This window comes from Carassius auratus, chromosome 16, assembly GCF_003368295.1.
Source record: "Carassius auratus strain Wakin chromosome 16, ASM336829v1, whole genome shotgun sequence".
In the NCBI taxonomy this organism is placed as follows: Eukaryota; Metazoa; Chordata; class Actinopteri; order Cypriniformes; family Cyprinidae; genus Carassius; species Carassius auratus.
In genome coordinates this window covers 18487335-18502946 of record NC_039258.1, presented here as the reverse complement: position 1 = coordinate 18502946, position 15612 = coordinate 18487335, and the positions used below count along the sequence as shown (strand labels likewise).

The following is a 15612-nucleotide window of genomic DNA, read 5'->3' as shown; positions in this document are numbered from 1 at the left end:
CAGTTTATAAACTGACCACATGATTGAAGAGCTCTATTAAGAGGACCTTACTCAGCTACATAAACACATTTTGTTCATGATTTCGAGTCTAAAAATGATTTATAGTGTTTATTGTATATATTTGGATAGGAGTTTCCCCTACATTTATTTCAGTGCGTTCAGTGTAATTTATGAGCAGACAGTTGTTTCTAGTGCTGGTGATGGCAGTGAAGTGTAGCCTATTAGGTGTCCTGCCTTCTGCCCAAATCTAAACTCTGCTTTCAGTACGGCAAGCCAGAGAGGTCAAACTATTCTGGCACACAATAGTACTGACATAATTAATTATCATCAAACGGTATTGTGACATATCACAGCACCAACCGTAAGCCACCTAGAATAAACTCATATAGCCTAAAAACAGTGTATAAAACACATCACAGAGATTTTACAGATCCACTGAGCGATGTTGTGCATTGTCATCACTTTTTAACACTCTAAATTGTTTTCCACATGTGTGTGTGTGTGTTTAGGGTGGTGGGACTGTTTGCTGCTTACCAAGTTTGTTAGAGTCTATGTGTCAATAGGTATTTTTAGCTTGGGCTCTCACTGCATTGCAATGGCACTCATACCCAAAATCATCCCAGCAACCCCCCACTCACTCGCACTGTGAAGCCAGACAGAGCAGGAACAGACAGGAAGAGAGCGAGCGGGACAGTTGTGTCATCACACACACAGTCAATGCAGAATTAGACCCTCCCTGCTCTTGTTTCCATGGAGACAGTTTGAAATAACCCCCTATGATGGGCTGTAATAAAGGCGGACCTACCTGATCACCACACCCTGACTCAACCGTCATTACCATTGTTAAGCACTCATACACTCAGCGCAGAGACAGAAAATAACAGTCATTTGAGGAGAATCAAATTCTGTCTAATGTGGGAGTGAGAAAGGGAGGGAAAGAGACAGATTGAAAGAGAGAACCCATGATTAGGAAACACAATGAGTGTCAAACAAAGGAACTAATGAATTAAGACCACAGACTTCCACAAATAAATGACAAACATGTTTATTCACAGATGGAAAAGAATGAGAGGCTGTAGTCACAGCATGAACTCCAGCAACTCTGCAGAAGGAGACACCCAAATACCAGATATCTCTCCCTCTTCAGGCTCTCTTCACTTTTCTTTCTTCGTGTTGAGTCCCTGAAGGGTCCTGTAGAGATCTGGGAATGAATTGAGCGGACTGATTAAAGAGTCTGTGTGTGGGGCCTTAAAGGGATAGCTGACCCAAAAATGACATTTCTATCATCATGTATTCACCCTGCTGTGGAACATGATTTTTTATAAAAAAAAATTTACTAGTTGCTCTTTTCAAGTAAATTACAATAAATGGCTACTAGAAGCATCATGAACAAAATCATACAAGTGGCCCAAATGACCCATTTCAGTATATTTCAAGATGCCTGACATCATGTGACATCTTTTAGTAACTATAATATTTATTATTATTATTATTATTATTTGAATTGGCATAACTACTAATGTTTTTGTAATTTTCTTTTGTGCTTGAAATGTAGTTATATTTGTATTTTATTCCAGTTTTAGTACATTTAGATACTTTTTTCATTTAGTTGCAAAGATTCATTGAAGGTATCTCACTCAAAACAATCATTTACTCTCATGAATGCAACATTGACAGATAGGCCAGATTTCAAAATTTTCGTCCACTTGTGGCATTTATTTTTGATTGATTTATCTCCTTCCCTAATACAATTTCTTATTTGTATTTATTGTATATTCTACTTTACTCTTATGAAATCATAAATCACTTTGTTATACTCCAAACTGTAGTTGTGAAGGTGCTTTATAAATACATTTAGTTTTGATTAAACTTGATCTAAAAATACTTACATTTTTATCTGTTCCTCAAATATTTTATATTGAAAACTTGAGACTTTTATGGTGACTTTGTGTCCTTTTCTGAAAGTTCATCTTTGATGTATGGCCTACATGACACAGAGAGGCTAGAACATTCTTCACAATGTCTTCTTTCATGTTCCACAGAAGAAAGAAAGTCATACAGGTTTGGTAAATGACTTAAGAGTAAACAATGATATCATTTTAATTTGGGGGTGAACTTTCTGCAAATCCTGAGTCTTGCCGTATATAATGTAAGCGGTCAGCAGAGCGAAAACATCTAACCACATGACACAAAAACACAGACAGACACAAACACAATTACCGTCTGCTAAAGAACACCTGCGGTCACACTAACCCATCTGTTTTAATCTTTCAAGGAGATTTTCCTTAGAGAGAGAAAACAAAAAACAATGTAAAAAAAATCAGACACAACATAACTATTTATGAATTAATTAATATTCAGGCCCACAAAAGAAAGATATAGATATATAGATTCTCAATTGGGGTAAACATGATTAATGACTATGCAAATACATCTTAGAAAACTACACAACATAGAAAAGAATAGGCTCAACAAATAATAAGTGGGATTACTGTTCAGGAAATGACTATGGGTCTGGAAATAACCTCATCACACTGAAGCTAAGCCTCTTTTCCAGCAGTTGTGCTTCTCTGCTGTCAGTTTCTGATTGAAAGGACGGTTATAACAGAAGTCGGTCAGCATGATTTGACAGACTTTAGATCCATGAAAACTTTGAAGCAGACTCAAACAGAACATCCTCCAGCTATGTGAGGTGATTGATATCAGTGATGAAGCAGCAGAGGTTGTGCCTGGTGCAGTTTTACTTCCCAGTACCCCCCAAAAAAAGAGAGATCAGAGAACTGACACCCTTCTGACCCCCACCCAGACTCCCACCCGCGGCTGCAACCTGACCCTGTGACCTCTGACACCTTCACCTTTCGGAAAAGCTTCAAGAGAGTAACCTAAAACGGTCAGTATCTTCGATTGTGCAAACTAATATGTTTAACACAGAATAGGTAAATGCTAACCATAATCAATGCAATATAAAAAGCCTAAAGAAACTCAATGCGATTGTTGATGACACAAACTAAGAGATGGTTCACGCCTGATATGTTCTTGGGTCAATTTGCTCTGTTTTGTTTAATTGTTGGTCTGGGTAAACCAGCTCTAGATGGAACTCTTTGACCTGCAATGCTCCTCAGTGTTGTTTTTAGCATCTTGCACCATGATCAGTATGTTCAGTGGTTTTAATTTTGTATTTTATTACTTAATATTTAGCATTTTAATTTTAGGGAAACTTTTACTTCACTCTTTCTGAGTGCATAATTTATTAATAATTAATATTTTTATTTAACAGTATTTCAGAAAAAAATATGTGTCTGGAACATTAGACTAGCAATTTTTAAAATAATAATTCGTTTTTTTTTCATAATAACATTATAAATATATATTTTTATAATTATAATATTAATTTCTAAATGTTTAAATTAATAATAATAGTGTTATTATTGGTAAATGTTTTTATAATTAATAATAATAATAATAATAATAATTTGTGCTGTCAAACAATTAATCATTATTAATCGCTTTCAAAATAAGTTTTTTACATAACATATGTATATGCACTGTATTTATTTATTATGTATATATAAATACACACAAATACAGTATATATTTAGAAAATATTTACATGTATATATATTTATATTAATATATTTTATATTACTTTTAAATATATTTAATATATAAACATAACATATTTACCTTAAATACTGTATATATGTGTTTCTATTTATATATACATAATAAATATACACAGTATACACACATATTTTATATAAACAAAAACTTTTATATAGGATGCGATTAATCGTTTGACAGCACTAATATTAATATAAATAAAATAATATTATTATAGATTAGCATACATTTAATACATTCAAAGGAAAGTACTTTTAGTCATTATGATTAAAACAAGTGCTTATATTTTCAAGTAAGAAGTGATATTTCATCAGGGTATGTATACTTTAAACAAGGATCTGTGTACATCATCCTTCATCCAACTTTTAAAAACATGTCTGACTTGCATACAGTGTCTAATATTTCATCAGTAATGTGATGTGATGATAACATAACACCAGGAGGAATCTCCCTCTGTCACTGTCATTGTCTTGCGACATCACACACACATGCAAACAGGACAAAGTCAAAAGCCATACATTCCTTTGAGCCTCAGACACCAAATGTGACTGATCTCATTTCACAAAATACACACACACCCTCCTTCTGTACTGCCTCCCTGGATCATCCGTGTCTTTTTACGCTCTTATGATACTTTAGAGAAGCTCTCGAACCTCTGGGCCCCTGAGACAACCAGCCATTATGAAACGGGACACCGGAGAGGACAGAACAGAGAGTGTCCTACTATTCTTCAAGTGTGTGTGTGTGTGAAGATGGGGGAGGATTTATGTGTGTCACATTGGTAACTGATGTAGCGGGAGGGATTCATAGCGAGTAAGGGGGAGAGAAGGATAGATTATGTGCTTTGGTAAGGGAATGAGTGGAATGCCAGTTTGTGACGCTTCCCCACATTCTGCAAGCCTGACATTGTGAGAGTGATCAAGCCGCTCTGCCCCTCAACAGCTGTGTGTGTGTTGATGGGGAGGGGTGCATACATGTGGACTCATGGGTGTACATATGATCTGTGCTTTCTCACTTTAATCAGCATTTAATTACATAAATCGTATAGATGACACCGTTGAAAGTGAACTGTTAAAATATGGAATGCTTTATATGCAAACTATTATGTTGGTATTCATGCTCTTTCTCTCTCATCATTGACCTTGTACATTTATGCAACTTGGCAGCTTTTTAAAGTAATTTATGGCATTTAATTTCACTATTTGACCATAAACTGCATTTGTACCTTTCTGTGTTGTCTGTCCATGTGTCTAGAACAAATGCAAATTATTTATGGTACACCGTGTTCCAAATTATAATGCAATTGAGCTATCAATAGGATTTCGGTGCAATAAAGAGTTTTTGTTTGAGTTGTTTTTCATATCATTTCAGGTAACTGGTATCAATCTCAGACTGGTTTGGTCAATAGTTCGCCAGGTCTTCTTAGGTAAATGGAAACCCTACTTAAAGAGGTTGTTCCACATTATTAAGAAAGTTACAGTTCTCATGAAATATGGTGAGGAAGAAAGATCTTTCTGAAAATGAAAAGTATGAAACGTCTAATGTCTTGCAAAAGGCATCAGAACAAAAAAAATATATATTTTTCAAAAAGCAAATAGAGATTATTGAACCGTTACAATATTTGTGAGTGATTTCGAGCACATAAGATCTTGGTCAGATGAAGATTTATTAAGGAAAGTTTCTGTCAAACAAATGAACTGTATTGTAATGGCAGCTGTAAAAAAGCCGACAGGTGTTTGAAGCTCCTGGACTCTCAAGATCCTCTCCATGCACACTGGCAGTTGTGTGTTAAGATGCATTTCAGTCACTGCTAACCAAACCTCACAAAGAGAAACCTAGACAGGTTTGAAATATGGATATTTATCTTACAAAAACACAATGATTTGCTACAGGAGGCCTTTATTCACACCCTGGATCCGTGTGAGGGACATTTTATAACAGATGTGTGCACTTTATTTCACTTCTTCTGAACTGTCTTTTAATTGAATTCATTATTCACATTTTGTGAAACTGTTATTGTTCGCTGATTCTACATGCCTTACATAACCTCAGTTTTTCAATTTCATTAAAATGTATTAAAATGTCATGCATTACTGGCTTCTCAGGGGGGTAAAACTCTTTAACTATCAGGCTCTTTCAAATGCGTCGCGCTTCCCTTACTTTCTCTTTTTCACTCTAACCAGCTTCACTTTTCACTCGGATTAGATTTACCTCCTTCTCCTTTCAGCCACACTTCACTCTTCCCTCTCCATCCTTCACAGTGAATTCCACACAGGATCAGGCCTGTTTAGCTGAACCTAAGAGAGAAAGAGAGAGAGAGAGCGAGAGGGTGGGGGGTGGGGTTGGAAAGCGTAACACAGAGGACCTTTTTTCAGGAAGAGAAGGAATCAGAGAGTGAGACAAAGCTAGTCCAAGTAGTGGAAACCAAAGAAACAATGTGCAAAGGTCATTGCAACATTACAGGGGGATCGCAGATTGCCAGAGCAACACATAAAACTAGGGTAGCTGGGGAGAGATAAAAAAAGGAGGGAGTGTAAAACAGAGAGGGAAGTGGGGAAAAGAAGAAGGAGTGGAAGAAGTAATCAGGTTATATCACAAGTTAAGCCTTTGGAGGAGGCATTCCATTTTCTAACTCAGTCGAAAAGTTATAGTTCCTGTCTTTTCTTCTGGCACCCTGTAAACTGAGATCTGTTCATGGGATGCACCCTCAGCTTTATTGCACTGTGGTGAAATACCCTTCACAGTATTGATTTTCATTATAAAACCTGAAGATTAGTTGAATCACTTGGAACATAAAATTCAACATTGAAACCTCTCCCAACTTTTTTAACTACAGAAGAGCACCCACTGAACCAGTCAGTAATTTAAAGTCATGATGTAATGGAAACAGCGACAGATCATTTCTTTGTATTGTAATTTGTATCCAAGGAAAATGATAGGAAAAGTCTGGCATATGTCACCAAAGAAAAGTCTGCCTTATCATTGAAGAGCGACATTTTGGTTAAAAATGACAAAAAAGTGTTAAAATATATCAAAATAAATCAAATAAAAATAATAATATATGCATGCATAAAATGTTAAAAATAAAACCATTAAGATGCATTTAGAAAAGAGGAGTGAATTACCATTTCATGTCAACTTTAAAGTTGCGTGAAGTTGCATCAGATCTCTTTTCTGTATTGTGATACGTATACAGTTTAAGTGGACTAAATGATTGTAGACGTTCTCTGTAAGCCACCAAAGAGACGTTTGCAATTTTCACTGAAAGCTCCAGTTTGCATTTTGATCAAACTTTTTTTTTTTTTTTTTTTTTTTATAAAAATAAACATGCATTAAAAAAATACATTTAACATGCATTTAGAAATGAAATAGGGTGGATTTTTTAAAGGACAACTTTACTAAGCAAAGTGTGAGGAAAGAATAAATCAACCAGGGGATGTGGGTCAGAATCTTGAACCATTAAAACTGTGTGTGAGTTAAAGTTAATCTTATTCAAAGTCAAACTAGGTCATGCACAATTGTTCTTTCAGCGCGAACAGGACAAAAGAACAAGCTGCTTTCAAAATAATGTTTGAACTGGAACTCCTTCAATTCTTCTCTGTTTCTCTTTAAACACATTCTCTCCTTAAACAAACTTTTGTTACAGTTTTAAACCTGATGTTAAATGATATCTCTCACTGTTTTTCTCGAATATGCTTCACTTCTCTGTGCAAATTCTTTCCATGCCATAAAAAGCAATACCTTCACACGTGCTCATGCTCATACACGATGCCTGCGGTCAGTAGGCTTTGAGAAACAATATTGACTTGGTAGGCTGCTGTTTCTCTCTGTCCACTATTTATCTCAGTGTTACTGAATGACTGCCAACAAGTTTCCAATTCCCATCTCCTTCCAGTGGATGGGCAAGTAGCAACACATAGCTGTGGAATAGCTTTTTCACTCACTCACCACCCTTCTCTAGCCTTCTTATTTACCTTTAATATCATTTTTCACTGAGCACCACACCCGTTCATTCTCCTTTATTTGTACATCTGCAGAATCTAGTGTCTGAACCTTTTAATCTAACGAGGTTTCTTTTACTTTTCCTCCTTATTGCCTCTGAGCTCAGGTTTTAGTCTGTTAACACTATCTTTACTGTCTTGCCTCAGGGCATAATGGTATATTGCTGTAGTTTTACTCTGTAATAATGCCATCTTTTAACACCACAAAGGCTTGTTTATTGACGCTAACATCAAACTCTGAAGGGAAAAAGCCAACCATGTTTAGTTATTAGAAATGTAGCGAGTACTATATTTACGGTGGACACCGGAAAGGGTTAACAAGGTAAATCCTGTTGTTTCCTTACCAGCAATATTAAATTTCATATTCCCAAAATCTATCCGTTAATGTTACACTTTTTAAGCCTCTCAGAGGTAAGCGCTGAGTATCATTTACAGCGGAGCAGCCAGGTCACGGGTTCCTTGCTTTACTCGCTCCGGATTGGTCAGTTGCCTCATGAAATATTCAAAGAAGCACCTGATTGAGGGCTGCCATTGGACGCAGCTAGTGCAGTTATGTAAATGAGCACCTGGTCGTGTTTGCAAGCCCTGAGGGGAAGAGGAAGAGGTCTAAAAGCTAAGCGCTTGTGAGCGCGCGGAGAGAGAAGCACTGATTGAGAAATAAATAAGGACGCCAGAGTCGGATCTTACAGAATATTCATCCTTACAAACCTTTCCGAGCGTGGGACGTACAGCTTGCCTCCTTTCAGAAACTTTTTGCCTTTGCTTTCTTGACTCGGTTTATTTATTGGTGCTTTTGTGGCTTTAAGCACAAACTCATAAGACTGTGCCAGACTATATTTACCTAGTATATAAACAACCTGCCAAAGTGAACAACTCGGATTAAACAGATCAGGCGACACATTTGGAAACGTTTTCGCGGTCTGACAGACTTCTAGGTAAGTGATATGAAAATAAATTAAAATGACATTAAGTGTAGTTTGTCTATGGTCAGCAAACTGTCAGACGTTACTTTTACTATATCGTTTTTAGCAAATGCACTGTAGATATTCGGAAATGAGTGTTGTTTCGACCACCGCGTGGGAACGCATTTGGCTTTCCATTAACCTCCTAACGTTAGTTGTTTTAGACTGGGCTCAAACGTGTTAACTCGTCGCGCGAGTGAATTTAACTGTCTCGTGCGTGGCGTCCAAGAGTCTCGGTGTGTGTGTGTGTGTGTGTGTGAGGAGTTTGGACGTCTGCCACGGTACCGTGAATGCGCTCGGTCTGGTGTGGAGTCGTGCTGTTTTGTTTGTGAAGTTGTTATTCGCACCCGCCCGGGGAATTGAAATGGTCCCTAGTTATGGTTATGATACCTGGAACCAGGGTTCAATGGGATCATTTATTAGAACAATACTGTAAAATGACTTGAAAACTGCTGTGGGTCATACTGGTGGTATATTTACCCACCTGTGGCCCCGGCATTACGCGTAAGTTAGTATTTATTAGCTACCGCAATCTTGCTGTAAACTGTTATTGCAGAGCAGTCTCAAAAGCACGCTAGCCTGCCGAGTCATGGTGTTAAACCTGTAAGAGTTATGCAGAATACTTCTCAGGCCTTATCCACTGATTTACTATTGCTCTTGGTGTATGAAATTATTTACAGCTTGTAAATGATGGTTTACCACGTTAACCGATTCAATCATAATTGTTGAGCACATGTGTTTTTAACTTCTTGAATGGAGAAATTACATAAACAATGTACACTTTTTAATCAGATATTATCTTTCAGAGGAACAAATCGAATTAAAACGGATCTAGTGACCGCTATCACTAAACATGTATAAATGAAACTAATAAAGTATGCACTTATGTTGTTTACAGCTCCATGTAAATTCATCAACTCAAACCGTTCAAAGTGAAAGGTACATTTTTGTCCCAGATGTTACTAGTAGGATTAAATGGGTAAAATAGTAGTTATGTTTGTCCAAAATCATGGTGATTTGTAAGTATTTTACATCTTGGCAAATTTGTGGCTAAATCGAATTTGTACCAATTCATTTGTATGTCAGGTATAGCTCTCCACTGATAGTTAGGTAAGAGGTGGACCTCCATGTTTACCTTTTTTTTTTTTAAATGTATGTTTCTAGACAAATGTGTATGAAATTCCACCTCGTGAAGTAAAGTTTTGTTATGAGATCTAGTTGTTTTGTTGTGACCCTGTGGCAGAGATGATCTCAGACCACCACAAGACCCTGTGGATGGATCGGTGTCGAGAGAAACTTCAAACTGGTTTCAAAGCACCTAAATCACCAACCATACAAAAAATGCACACATAAGGGGACTTTTGCATTAAAAAAAGAGTTAATTTTCTGAAAAAGCAGACAAGGAACATCACCATGGTAACCATAGTAATAGAGCTATGGGATTCCATTCAGACGATGTCAGATTATTCCCATCTAATTTTCATCCTAGTAAATATATTATAAAGATAGTATTTTATTGGGTTTATAAGTATTTCAGCAGGTTTTTGTGTCTTCTGAACAGGCAAAAGAAAATGCAGTGTATGCGCAAAAGCAATGAAGAGATGCTAATGAATGCACCATGAAGCTGAAAATTCACCCTCCCCCCTTTTCTATCTTCTTTTTCTCCTCTCTCTCTCTCTCTCTCTCTGCTTATAATGGGTTTCAGAGGCTTGTGAATAAAGACACAATGAATGAAAAGTGCACTGAATTGTGCTGTGTCACCGAGGGAGGGGACCAAATGCAACGAGGGGTACAGAGGAATGTCTGCGCGTGTGTGTGTCTGCAAACAGACACACCGCAAACATCTCTGAGGAGGTCAGAAGCATTGATCTGTGCAGTCAGGGTTTTATTATGAGTTTGTTTGTCGAAAAAATTGCCCAAGAACTCTCCGCTGGGTCATTATCCAAAGGAGGTTTGATTTGACTTGAATACAAAGAACTATAAATTGTTTTTTCTTTTTTTTTTTTTTTTTGCTTTTCACTTCATTCTGTGTGTGTGTTTAAGCTCACAATGAATAGATTTTCATGCATCTCTTAAATCGTTTTGCCTCCACACTCATATGTGTGTAAACAGCAAGGTAATCTCTGACTAGCATGTGGTGGGTAATGATAGAGGGATTGGAAAAGAAACGCATGGCATAGCGAGTGGAAATGTCCTTTCAGTTGGATCTAACATCACACGGTCTTATTACCTCTATTAAATTCTTTTGACACACCCTATACTTCTCTTTTTCTCTCTCTCTCTCTCTCATTTTTTCCCCTTCAGCCCACATACTTTCAATACTGTGATTTATCTTCCGGAGTAATCTGTTTTACTTCATATCACATTCTGTTCACCTTCTGTCTTCCATCACTGTTTTTCTTCATGCTGTCCTGTCTTGATGTTGAGCTAGCTGTAAATCGTTCATCCATCCAATCCATCTTTTCATTTCATTTCAGTTACATGTCTCTGTCTTCTATCTATCTTCAGTCTCTCTTGTCAGCTCCTATAGAGTGCTGCGAGTGTTTGTGTTTATATACACATTTATTAAGGTTATAGAGGTTAAATGGTCTATATATAACGGAAGAAGTTATGTAGTTTGAACGGTGAGGAAACACTCATTAGCATGTCCTCTAGGTATATTTGCAGGTGTATAAACCTGAATGTAATATGAAAATATGTTTGAACAGGTAGGACAGTTTTGATTTGCATATGGCTAACAATCACAACTGCTGCCAGGCTTGCTTATTTATTTCTTATTTATTCAGACATCAGACAGATATTGCACCTACACTTCTGTATGTGCTGAGAACTTCTTTCTGCTTTTGCGATATGTGAACGCATCAAATCAGTCAAGATACATCTTTTGCAATCTAATGCTAAGCTTCTGAAGGAGATTTTGCACTCAGGTTAATGATTTTTTTTGGGCATAAAACACTGCTTTGACCTGTTCTCTCTATTTTCTTTCACTTTCTTTTTTTTTTAGGGCCTGAGCACCAATGGTGCAAGGACCCTCTTGGAATTGTTCTGTTTATTATTACTTTTGGCTCATCTACTTCTTGAAAATGCCATCCTTTCTTGCCTTTTCACCCATTTTGAATGACTAATAACCCTCAATCTAAAGACTGTACTCCTCTTTTATTCTCTTTTTCGTTGTACTTCAAAATGCTCAAATTCAGTTGCAAAAAAAAGAGTAATATCACACTTCTCTCTTTGTTTTTACTCATTGTAGAACCTGCCTTCATGTATGTCGATGGGCTGTTTTGTTCATCTCCGAGCTCTTTTTACTATGACAAAGCTACATTTACAATCATAAAGTGATGCAGACCGAGGAAGATTTTTAGGGGTGGTATTTCACAACACAAGCCTGCAACTTATTTTCTAACCAGCAACAATAGTTTAACCAGTCTCTTTGTTGAGAAGCAATGTGCTGTTGGTAGTCTCGGTCCACTGAAAAACATTTGGTCCAAGCACCAATAAAAGGAACTCTGGTTTCAGCCAAAATGGTTTTGGAGGGTTGACCGAAACATTTAGTGATTCCACTATGATGAGTTTGATTTTGTCTGCTTTCTGCAGGTAAACATATCAATAGTCTGGATGCACATCTCACAAATGGTTTGCCAGTTGCAAATGGTTACTGTCGTTTTTGCCTTGATGACATATCTTAAAGACAGCTAAGAGAAGATCGTGAATCAAGTTTTTACATGATTTTTTTTCCCTGTAGATTGGATTATTCCAGGTCTGCACCACCCCTTTTATTTCAATCGAAAGTCCATTTGGATCAATTAAGGTGTTTAAATGAAGGTCATCAATGTGAAAACTAATGGATGGTTTGGGTGCAAGTACTTTGGGTGCATCTTTGGGAATTATACATGTAGATTTGAAATAATGTCACTTGGAGATGAATTAATGAAGATGAAATAATAAAGGCAGAGTTGCAGTGGTGGAGCGGTGCTGCTGGGAAAGTTGTCCCGGGAATGAGGTAAAGCCTCATTGTCTTTGTATGACAAGATGAGATGGACATGTTTCTCCCAAACTTGAATGTAAAAGAGCTCAGACTCAATTCATAGAACATTTCAGACTTCATAAACTGTTAATGGTGCATGTTCTGCCATTTCATGGAATATCTGACCTCACAGTTGACTTTTCTTGATAATTGGCAGGTCAACACAGTAACAAGAAAACACATTTCTTGTTTTATTAGCTCAAATAAACTTCTCTGGATATCAGTGCATGGGAAAGTGGATTTGGTCAGCTGTGAGTATTTTTGAGACGGTGACTAGGTGAATGTGGCAAGTGCATAAATGTGCCTGGCGGGTCAAGGCCAAATAATGTCTGCTGGGTGAGGTTTTTATGTAGATAAGGCTTTAAATAACATCAGTTTTAATAATTGGGCCCATCCCGGATAATTCCAGGAAAATTTTCTTGTCTCGTAAAGTGACTAAACCTTCCTGTCATTTTTGTTCTCTCTCATGCTAATTTCTCTGTTGCTTGCTCTTTCATCTGTCCTCTCTCTGACTCTTTTCCTGTTCATTGAGTAAGTAATTCAGATTTCCTCTTCCTGTCAGCCACAAATTCAGAGGCTAATGGTCATCTTGGCTGGACTGCCAAAGGAACAGCTCATACGTGCAACTGATTTAGTGCAGGGACTGACTCACACCTGAGTCATGATTTAACATGACCCTTCGTTCTTCAAAACACTGCTGCTGTTGGAGAGCTAACTTCAGAGGGGATGTGTTTCAGAGATTGTGTGGTCGGTCTCTTTGAGATAAAGAATATTTGTCACTTGGGCACTGAGGAAATTCCATTTTATCTGATGTTTAAAGGGAAATATCAAAACAATAGAGCTGAGGATACTGAGTCTCCTCAGTATGAGCATTACTCACTGATTCTTTCTCATGCCAGCGTGAGAACACATTGATTCAGTCATTCTTCACAGACTTGGATGGAGTGGTTGGAAAGCTTTCTACTGCCTGGCGGAGTCAGCGGGACTCGCATATTCACAATCAGCACTGTAATTTAAACAGTTTGGACACTGTTTTACTCAATCAGTGTTGTATAACAACACTATGACATTGTTATGGTGATGAAATGAAAGCAATGGCATACTCTGTATGATTTATTGAAAATTAAAAAGATTTGTAAGAGATGGCCTAGCAGTTAGCACTCAGGGCATGTTGAACTGTGGTCCACGTACAGGAGATCCAGGTTTGAATCCAAATCCCTTTCCTCCTTTCTCCCAGAGAATTTCCTTTCTTTTTCTCTGTTATCTTTGTCTGTTAAAAGTAGCACCAAAAAGTGAAGTAAATAGCTAGTTATTTTTGTATAATTTCTATAAAATAAGTTGACATTTGACTTTTTTGTGTGTGTGTGCAAGGTGGTCTAGTAGTGCACAACAAAATAAAAACAAGAAAAGTTTAACTATCTTCTATAGCCTCTAAAGGGCAGTACTAAATGAAAAAAAAAAAACATGATATTTAGGCAAAATAAGAAAAACTCTTCATTCTGTTCAAAGGTTTTCACCCTCAGTTCTTAATGCATGTTTTTTCCTTCTGGAGCATCATTGAGTGTTCTGTTACCTTCTGTAATAGCTGCATACGAGTCCCTCAGTTGTTCTCAGTGTGAAAAGATGGATCTTGAAGTCAATAGGTCATTGTTGGAAAGGGTTTAAATACAAAAAAATAGTGGAAAACCAAAGAATTTGTGGGTCCTGAAGGATTTTTCTGAAGAGCAGCAGGCAGTTTTAGAGTAAAGAATAAACACTGTAAAAACGAGTAATTAAAAAAACTAAAAGCATAAAAGCACCAATGTGAGTGGAACTTCTGTGGCTGATCTAAACATTCAGTGTGCACATCAAAGAACACAGACGCATCTGGATCATATACATAATGACCAACACAATCTACGAAGAGCAGCGCAAATCACCATCTGGTTTAAAACATCCTTTTTTGGGGTAGCAAATAAATGGCATAAATATCAGTAAATTGACCACTGCAGTGCAAACCTTGGTAAATCACCTTGTGTGATTCATTTAAACACTCTTCTCCCATACATTTTGTGTCTGAAAGGGAAACTCCTACAAATGCATACGCAATAAGGTCAAAATTACTGTATGTCCACGCCTTTTTAGCACAAATTTTTCAATGACTCTTTTTGTAAATCTTAACAGTAGCTTTTTTTTATTCCAAGAGATTGTTTGCACTGACACAAGCTGTTAGCAAATATAGCCTTATATAGTTGGTCAAAAATATACACCCCCCTTTCAGAATCTGCAAAATTTAAATTATTTTACCAATAATCACCCAAATTTTAATTATGTATTTTTTTTTCTTCTAGTTTGTCTCTGTGATTATGCAGATTGAGGTCAGCAGTGATGATGCGTCATGTGTATTGATGATGTGATATGTTGTTTGCCCAGCCGTTGTGTCCTTAGGGTTATACAGTAGACTCAAAAACACCCACACTGTAAGCATTTATGAGATTTGCTTTTTCAGCAGGTCTTATACTGACAGTTCATGATGTGCTTGTGTGTGTGTGAACTTGCTTAAGGCAAGTCAGTTAAAACTTTCTCAAAAAGGGTTTTGTTAAATGAAGCTGAACTGACGAATTTGCTGTGAGAAATTCCCTAGGGCAGAATCACACCCAGAGTGACCTCAGTGGTGTCAACCTGAGTTATGAACCACATTGTTACCATATACGTATAGGGGTACTGATTGACTGTAGATGTATGCAGTGAGTCATTTGAGTGTTTAAGATCTTCATCTGTTTGAACGCAGTACATAGGGGCGTTCTTTCCAGCCTGGTTCCTATATGGCTCCCGCAGGACTATCAGCATACTTATAACCTCTGGGGAGGTTTAGTTCATTCATCCGCTCCAGCAAAGAGCCATGAAGGCAATGCTGCTATATAGAAATATCTTTCTTAGTAGAACATGAAATGGACATTTATAGGGGAAATGAAAGATCAAATCAAACTTAGCATATAAATGCGTTACCTTTGAATTTACAGCA

General features: G+C 37.1%; 1 protein-coding gene across 1 annotated transcript in view; it reads left to right on the top strand.

The window, feature by feature from the left end:
- The first annotated feature begins 8208 nt into the window (after positions 1-8208).
- The window catches only part of LOC113116425 (epithelial discoidin domain-containing receptor 1-like), a 29835-nt gene continuing 22431 nt past the window's right edge, over positions 8209-15612 (top strand). Inside the window, exon 1 of the mRNA XM_026284588.1 lies at positions 8209-8557. The gene's annotated coding sequence lies outside the window, so the exon portion shown is untranslated. The remainder of the gene's footprint in view (positions 8558-15612) is intronic.